The 9236-nt window shown below is 43.0% G+C and overlaps 1 protein-coding gene across 1 annotated transcript in view; it reads left to right on the top strand.

Annotated features, from left to right (window-relative positions):
* Positions 1-9236, top strand: part of Nsf (N-ethylmaleimide sensitive factor, vesicle fusing ATPase) — a 290174-nt gene that overhangs the window by 152494 nt on the left and 128444 nt on the right. The window lies entirely within an intron of this gene.

Below are 9236 nucleotides of genomic sequence, written 5' to 3'. Positions count from 1 at the left end.
TATGTCGCATAACTGAGGTAATCAAGGGTTAAGAGTGTAGCTCAGTGATAGAGCACTGTTAGACAAGCATGCGTGATGAACCGGGTTCAGTCTAGCACAGCAAATAGAACCTAGTACATCAGCTAACAGCTTTACTCAGTGCTAAAAAGAACAAACTATCGAAAACATGACGAGAACGTAAGTGTACATTGCTAAGTGAAATAAGTTAGTCAGAAAAGGCTTGATGTTTACTAGGCAGTAAAACCACTGTTTCAAGGATTTAGCAGGGAAGGAGCGATGAATAGGTGGAGCATAGTGTTCGTTTAGAAAAGCAACTGTATTCTGTATGGCAATCATAATGGGCAGTGCCATTATACAGGTGCCCAAGCCCAGGATTGCACTTTCCACCGTTTGGGTATGCTGTGCCTCTAATGGGGACTATTGGTATCTGGGGAGATGTTAGAAAGAGGATCAGGAGAACATGGGAGACCTTAACACATTTCCTCTTAGTTTTGCTGTGAACCTAAAAGCTCCCTAAAAAAAAAATGACTCTTAAAAAATTAGGTGGAGAGAGGGGAGCTGGAGAGAGCTTCAAAGTTTAGACTTCCTGCTTTTGCAGAGGCCTCAAGTTTGGTTCCTAGAATGTATGTCAGGTGGCTCACAAACTCCTGTAATCCAGCTCCAGGGCATCTGATGCCCTTCTTTGGCTTCCTCAGCCACCCTCACAAATGACACACACACACACACACACACAGAGAGAGAGAGAGAGAGAGAGAGAGAGAGAGAGAGAGAGAGAGAGAGAGAGAGAGAGAGAGCCACACACAGAGAGAGGCAGAGACAGAGAGAGCCCTAGTTACCTTCAACTATCAATTTGATACAGCCTAAATTCACCTGAGATAGAGTCTCCATTCTCAATCGAGGGATTCCCCCAGATCAGATTAACATGTGGACATGTCTGTGGAGTTTTGTCTTGATTGCTAATTGATGTGGGAAGATCCAGCACATTGTGCAGGAGTATGCAAGCAAGCCACAGCATTCCTCTGTCACCTCTGCTACACTTCCACAGCTGTGAGTGGGTTCCCCTGTTAGAGATGATGATGACCATGAGACCTGCTTTGAGGTTCTTGCCTTGAAGTCTCTCAACGATAAACTGTGACCTGGAAGTGTAAACTAAATTAGTTCTTTCCTGCCCACTGCTTTTGGTCAGAATGTTTCGATCTTAGTAGCAGAGAGGAAACTAGAACACGGAGTTCCCATAATCTCCACCCAGAGCACCCCCTTGAGACTTCCCATTCGGTCCCACAACTAAAAGGTTCCACAACTACCCAATAGCACTCTGACCAGGGATAAAGCCTTTAACATTTGGGCCTTGAGGGGAACATACTAGATCTGAATTGCAGCAACACTGTAGTTGCTTAATGGTATTCTAGGCAGATGTGGAATGGGAAAGGCTAAAAGAAAATAGGCTATTGTCAAGTTGACAAACCATCCACACAATGGTGGGAAAAGAGAGAAAAAAGAAAAAGAAAATAGAACTAACTTACCAGTGATGGGATTGAAGAGGCAGGGTTATAATTTTTAAAAAGTAATTGAGAGAGCCTGGCAGTGGTGGTAAACGCCTTTAATACCAGCATTTGGGAGGCAGAGGCAGGCGAATCTCATCGAGTTTGAAGCCAGCCTGGTCTACAAAGTCAGTTCCAGGACAGTCAGGGATACACAGAGAAACCCTGTCTCAAAAAAAAAACATGTTTTAAAAAGTAGTTGAGAGAAAAATTATGTACTGATTTTATAAATAGAAAACTCTCAGCTTTTTTGCTTTTTTTTTTTTTTTTTTTTTTTTTTTTTTTTGTAAAGAGAACTAAGGATGGAGCTCAGTGGTAGTGTTTCTCTGTCGTGTTCAAAGTCTGGATCCCATTCACCGTACACACACACAAAAAGGAAGAAAGACAGAAAGAAAAGTAGGTTAAAATAAGCATGAATTATTTGTGGTGACATTGATGTGGTGGCAGAAGCATTTCCCCTAATAAAATATTTCCTGTCAATCATCTGGTTGCAAAGCATGAAAAACATGATGTGCTCTTGGGAAAAGAGGAACAAAGTTTCACACTGGTAATGCGTGATTGGGGAAGGTTCTCCACTCTGGGTCAGACTTTAAACTCAAGAGCAAGAAAGGAAGTGTCTAGCTTGCAGTTTAAAAGACACAGCCCACCATGGTGGGGGCAGCGTGGCAGCAGGCGGATGAGGCTGCTTACTGCTCACTTTAGAGCTGCAGACAGGAAGCAGAGAGATGAATGCTAGTGCTCAGCTGTCTTCCTCCTTTTCCCCCTTTATACTCACTGTCTTAGTTAGGGTTGCCACTGCTATGAGGAAATGCCATGACCAGAACAACTTATGATGAATTGGTACATGGAACTGTGGGGCGAATAAACCCTTCCCTTCCCAAGTTGTTCTGGTCATGGCTAGACACTTCCTTTCTTGTCAGAAGTTTTGTCACTGCAATGAGAAAAAAATAATTAATACAGTATATTAGTTATAATAACAGGAAATGGTATAAATGATGGCTCAACTGAGTGTCTGCTGATCAGCTACTGAAGTGCAAAGGTTCTCTTGGTAATCCTCTACTTTTTAAAAAAGATGTATTTATTTGTTTATTATGTATGCTGTGTTCTGCCTGCATGTTTGCCTGCACACCAGATGAGGGCACCAGACCTCATTATGGATGGTTGTGAGCCACCACATGGTTGCTGGGAATTGAACTCAGGACCTCTGGAAGAGCAGCCAGTGCTCTTAACCCCTGCACCATCTCTCCAGTCCCAATTCTCTACTTCTTACATATAATGTTAGGACTTAGAGAGTTTGAAAGCTACGTAGGAGAGGTAAGGCGGTGGCCCAGTGCTCACCCAGCATGTATGAAGTCGAGGGTTTGCTCTTCAGCACCAAAACCAAACAACAGCCAAATAGGCAGTATATCCAAACTACCTCCCCCAGCACTATCTCCTTAACAATGCTCTTGTGCCTCTTGAGAAGCCCCTCTATACACTGTCTTTGTCCCAGATGAAGGAAAGCTCAGGAGATCAATATCTGAACACTCCCTTGAAAGAGATGCTGGCAGCTTTCTGGCTTCACAGTGTAGATGTGGAGTTAGTCAGTCTGGCAAGTGCACTGGGGCTCCAATCACAGAACAGGATCATTTGGTTTCCATAGCAACAGTCCTTGCCTTCCACAAGGACTCCTATCATGGATCCTGCCCACTCAGACTTTCCAGAATGAATTGATTTTTGTGATTCTAGGTGTTTGTCTTTTTCTGTCAAAGATCAAATAGCCACTTCTTTAAAAGCAGCTCTCCCTGTCCCCATCCCTGCACAGCTGGAATGCTGCATTGCATCAAAGGTTCTTTACAGAGTCCACAGCCTTTCTCCATTTTGTTCCCTCTGCTAGTCCTGTGCATCACTTCAGGAAGTAGGTTTCACGGACAGAAAACAGACAGATGGCAATTACATCATCCCGAGCCTGGGTGTAATGGAGCTAAGAAGCTGTTCCCGGGGTGGGCTGACCCGTGGGTTAGGATTAGAATGGCAAGCATAAGGCTGTCTGCCTACACAGTGTCACAGCCTCTGCCATTTTGCTATTACAGCTTTGTTTCCTCCACGAAGCCACTGCTTTCCTAGCGGTATCCTTTTAAATTGCACCTATGAGTACATTAGGTTACCAATGTGGAATAATCTTGGGAAAGATGGGAAGGCTGTAAAAGGAACTCTGAAGATTGCCTTTGCTGCATAATGACACCAGTGCGACATTCTCTGATTTTAGGCTCTCACATCCACTGCAGATGCCTCTGATATTAAAACTCAGTGGGGAATTTGCCGAACAGAATGGTTCCTGAATCATCTACATCTAAGCCAGCTGGAAGACCTTTGAAACCCACACCCTCCTAGGACCCTAAACTCTGTCCCCAACACCATTTCTCTAATCCTACAGTTTTCACAAAGCAAAGGTACTTCCCTCTTCTGTTAGGGAAGAAAGTATCAAACTATAGCATTGCAATAAACAAACAAATAAATAAACAAATCAACCCAAAGCATAGCATGATAAGCCAAGTATATCACAATAAATCAGCTTAGGTCCTGTTGTTGATATTACCCCACCTCCTCAGGACATAGGAGAAAGTATTTTCCCTCTGTGAAATGAACTCGCCATTATGACCATCAAAACATTTATGTCTCCAAAACCGTACTCAACCCTAACTGAACAGCTTACTAGGCAATATGTGGAGTTGTAATTGGAACATAAACATTTATCCATGAGTCATGGTTTGTCATTAGATTGGTGACCTCCCACGAAGCAAATGGAAATACTCGGTGTCATGGGGTAATATCTGGAATGACTTCCATGTCACTCACTGACAAGAGACTGGCTGTACTCTGGAGAGTTCTTCAGAGAAACAGGCCCGAAAGGACGCATGCACAGCTTGGAAGAGGTTATGGTTGTCTCATGTAATTATGGAGCCTTGGCAAGTCCAAAGTCAAGTTTGCTGGCACAGGCTGGAGTTGCCTAAATTGAAGATCTAGCCCTGCAGTAATCTGAATTAGCTTTTGGTCTAAAAGAGGTGCAAGTGGTTTGCTTGCTTTGCTTGGAAATCATTATGTAGACCAGGCTGGCCTTGAACTCAGAGATCTGCCTGCCTATGCTGACTAGGTGCTAGATTAAAAGTGTGAACCACACCTAACAAGCTAGGTATTAAAAAAAAATAGATTATTTTATCTTAAATAAAATCATGGCATAGCTAAGCTAAGGTAGTCAGGCATGCAAGCAAACACTTTGGGGTTGGCCTTTTAGTCTGTCCAGACCCATCTACTGACTGGATGAGGCCCACTAACACTATGGAGGGTAATCTTTTTATTCAAGCTCAACAGATTTAAGTGTAACTTTCATTCCAAAAGGATTCTCATAGGAGGCCTAGGGTAGTGTTTGAGCAAGTATTTGGGTGCCATGACCGAAACATATAAAACAAACTTTGGCACTGGCTCACAAATAGTTAAGTTCAGCAAGGACTAACTATGGTCAAACCCTGCCTCTACTTCTTGTTCCTCACTGTCCTTTATCCTGGATTCTTCTGGTTTTTTGTTTGTTTGTTTGTCTTTTCTTTCTTTCTTTTGTTTTTTGTTTTTGTTTTTTTACTGTTGTTGTTTTGAGACAGGGTTTCTCTCAGTAACAGTCCTGACTGTCCTGAAACTCACTATGTAGACCAGGCTGGCTTTTAACTCACAGAGATCGGGAGGCCTCTGCCTCCTGAGTGCTGGGGTTAAAGGTTGTGTCCCTATGCCCAACTGTGTTTATATTTTTTGTTAGCATCTTCTTTACTATGCACATCATTTTTTGTTTGTTTTTTGGGTTTTTTTTTTTTAATCAACTTGTCACAAATTAGAGTTACTTGGGAAAAGGGACCTTCATCTGAGGGATTGCCTCTATTAAATTAGTCTTGTGGCATGTCTGTGGGGCATTTTCTTAATTAATGATTTGTGAGAGAGGGTCGAGTCTGCTCTTGGCAATGCTATGTCTCCTAGGTAGTCCTGGATTGTATAAAAAAAACAAGCTTACATCCATGGAGAACAAGTCTGTAAGCAGTCTTCCATTGAGATCTCTGTTTCAGTTTCTGCCTTGAGTTCCTGCCATGACATCCTTCAATGCTAGACTGTAATCTGTAAGTTAAATAAACTCTTTCCTTCTCTAGTTGCTTCCGGTCAAGTGTTTCAGCACAGCAATAGAAAAGCAAACCAGAATATTTCCCCACCTTTCATGTACCTTTTGTCTTTGGTCCTATCCTTAACTTTCTCTCCGGGCTCCCTAAAAAAGCCACCAGCCTGTAGAAGATGAGGTTAGTCATTTCCATTTTAATGTACATTTAAAGCGTTTGGCTAGTCCCCCCCCCCCTTAAGATTTATTTATTTATTTATTTATTTATTTATTTATTTATTATACAGTGTGCTGCCTGCATGTATGCCTTCAGGCCAGAAGAGGGCACCAGATTTCATTACGGTTGGTTGTGAGCCACTATGTGCTTGCTGGGAATTGAACACAGGACCTCTGGAAAAGGTGCTCTTAACCACCGAACCACCTCTTCAGCCCCTGAACAGTTTTCTGCCCTCTCTTCTCACTGTAAAAGGAAAATATATTAAGAAAATTTCAGAGATCAATGGAAAGCTTAGGGAAGTAGGGTTTTGATTTTGTGAGTGAATGAGAGAGAGAGAGAGAGAGAGAGAGAGTGTGTGTGTGTGTCTTATACAAATCAAGGCAAAGGGCAACCCTTTGCAGAGGACAGAACAGAGACAACCTCAGGGAACTGGAGAACTAGAGGATGACCTTGCTAGAATGTCATCTCAACAGAAAAGGAGTCCTGGCTCTTTCCTCCTAAGGACAGTTATCACAGTTGTTTTGGAGTGAATCTGATTGAATCTAGGTGCTCACACCAGAGCCAGCCCAGGTCTGCTTCTCCTTCCAAAGCCACATGAAGTGAACCAGAGGTGGAAAAGGTATTTGTTACTATCAACTACCTCTGTAAGGGCTGTTGAGAAGGTAATTCGGAATTAGCTTTTCTCTGTTTCTAGGATGACCTTGAAGGTGAGCCAGAGCAAGGCACAGATGGGCTGCAGAGACATGCAGAGATCTGGAACAAGGTCTCCAAGTCCTTCCCCTCTGGCTTAAAGAACAAGCTGTGTTTGCCTAAGGCATCACTGGTAGATCCTGCAGAACTGGGTACCCAACCTGTTTTCAGTCTTTAACCACTGGCAGACAGGCTGGGCCTTCCAAGATGATAAGCATCCATCCTGGTTGGAGACATGGGAGAAATTGCCCCCTTGTAATTCTTTTCTTGAGCAAAGCAAGACAAACAGACCAGTGGTAGAGATATGAACACCAGCCTGGGAAGTAATGTTAGATCTTTGGGGTGAGAACCAGTGTCATCTGGATCTGGTAATGGCAAAAATCACTGTGATTTACAGGTTCAAGTTCAAAATAATAACAATTAAAAAGTAAGATGTTGCCAGGTAGTGGTGGCACACGCCTTTAGTCCCAGCACTTGGGAGGCAGAGGTAGGTGTTTCTATGTGAGTTTGAGATCAGCCTGGTCTATAAGAAAGTAAGTAAGTAAGATGTCATTAAGTTTATCAATCTGTACTTCTCAATTCACATTAGGAGGGCTGAGGTTTAGAAAGGACAGCAGATGAAAGACAGAGAAGGACAAGAAGGGCTTCATTTCCTCTGGGATATTTCTCTTTTCTTTTTTGTTTCTAAACAGCATTTTTTTTTCAAGTTAACATCAGAATTCATCTGTTTCCCTCCCCTTCCTCAAATCCCTGAGGTCTCTCATAACTTAGTTCTCACATCTGAGTTGTCCAGCCCAGCACCAGAGGCTCAGATCCAGTAGGGGTTAATGAAATCCACATGAATTCTTCCTTCTGTTCTTTATATTGGCTTTTGCCCCTCAAGACATGGTCTCACTAAGTAGCTCAGGCTGTCCTGGAACTTATTCTGTAGACCAGGCTGGCCTCAAACTCACAAAGATCTGCCCACCTCTGCTTCCCAGTACTGGGATTAAAAGTTACCACTATGCTTGACTTGATATTTTCATTTCTTAATTTTAAATCACTAAACCTGCTTGTTTAGTTGGAATACCCAGCTCATTCCTGCACGGTCTGATAAGCCTCAATCTTGTCTCTCCAAACTCAGTCCATTCAGATAATCTCTGGAATAAAAGGAAGGCCCAGAAAGCCAAGTTCCAAATTCTTGGTGGCTATGGCAGCTTCCTCCCCTGGAGTTGCCAGATGCCCAAGTCCCCACCTAAAGTGCTCAGCTTTTGACCATGCTTGGGCACAAACCCAGCTTGTGGTAGACATGTCATCAAGCCTTGCCTACATCCTATAAAATCTCTCTACTTTTGTTTGTGGGCAAGGCTTCTCCAGCCTCCATTTCTGTGGCTGGAGAACCCACCACCCACCTGGGAGTTGCTTTGATCAAATAAACCTGTTTTTTGTTTTTGTTTTTGTTTTTTTGTTTTTGACTTGATCTGACTTTGTCAGCAGACAAACCTATTGGGGGGGGGCAGAAAAATGCTGATTAATGCTGAGCTTTAATTCTTTTCTTGTTTTCTTTCATCTTGGATAAAAACTCCTCCCTGTTATGAGTAGTTTTTCCACCATCCTAGTCCCACAGCCATGCCAGCCCCAAATAACACACAGAGATGATGTATTAGATATAAAACTGTTGGCCTGTTACTAGTGTCTTATCGGCTAGCTTTGTCTTAATTATTAACCCATTTCTATTAATCTAAGTATTTCCACGTGGTCTTACCTGAGAGAGGATCCCTTGGTCCCATATGTTGAATCTATTCCTACCTCCTCCAGAATCCTCCTTCTCTCCTATCTTGCTTTCCTATTGGCCAACAGGGCTTTATTCATTAACCAATAAGAGAAACATATTTACAGAATGACATCTCCTATCACCCCCCCCCAATTAATTATAAGTGTCAGATCCCAAAGAAAGCCAGGACAAGTCTCACTCAGTACTTGTGGCTCCTCCCACTCCCTACCCTAAACCTCTCCAACCAAGGGGTTTCCTTTCCCCCAACTTCAAATTCCCATATAACTCAACCATTTTGGTTATACTCTCTCTTGGTTCTGATCTCAGCCTCTTGGTTCTCTTTCTTCTGGTCCCCTCTCCTCTTTCTTTTTGCCCTCCTTTCTCCTCTCATAGCTCATCCTATTCTGCTGGCCATGTTCAGTTTGGACTCTTGCAGATGCCTTTGGCTGTGTTCTCTCAAATATCTACAATAAAACCCTTCTCAACCAGCTTTGGAGTGGTCATGTGCTCATATCCTCATTTTCTTCAATGAGAAAGTAGTGCTAAGCTCTAATATCACTCATTGTCTCAGGCTAACGTGAAAAGAAACATTGACAGGGGATTTTACAAGTATTTGATGTAGAACTATTCTTCCTGCAGTCTGAAGTTAGACATGAGATTGCAGTGAAGAAATTATTAGGATAATATGGCCTGGGTTGGGACAGCAGGTGGCAGGTTCCTGGTCCCGGGGCATGTGATAGACAGCGGGCTAATGGGGAAACAGAGACCTGTAGATGTGACTCATATGAAAAGTTTTATTGAGGGGGAGGTAAGAAAATTAGGTAAAAAGAGACAGAAACAGAAGATAACAAGGGGCTGGAAAAGGCTTGTCTGCCCCAGAGGAACAGGGGCACCAGGGTATAC

Source organism: Phodopus roborovskii, unplaced genomic scaffold (genome assembly GCF_943737965.1).
Source record: "Phodopus roborovskii unplaced genomic scaffold, PHOROB, whole genome shotgun sequence".
Lineage (NCBI taxonomy): Eukaryota > Metazoa > Chordata > Mammalia > Rodentia > Cricetidae > Phodopus > Phodopus roborovskii.
This window is presented reverse-complemented; position numbering and strand designations above follow the sequence as displayed.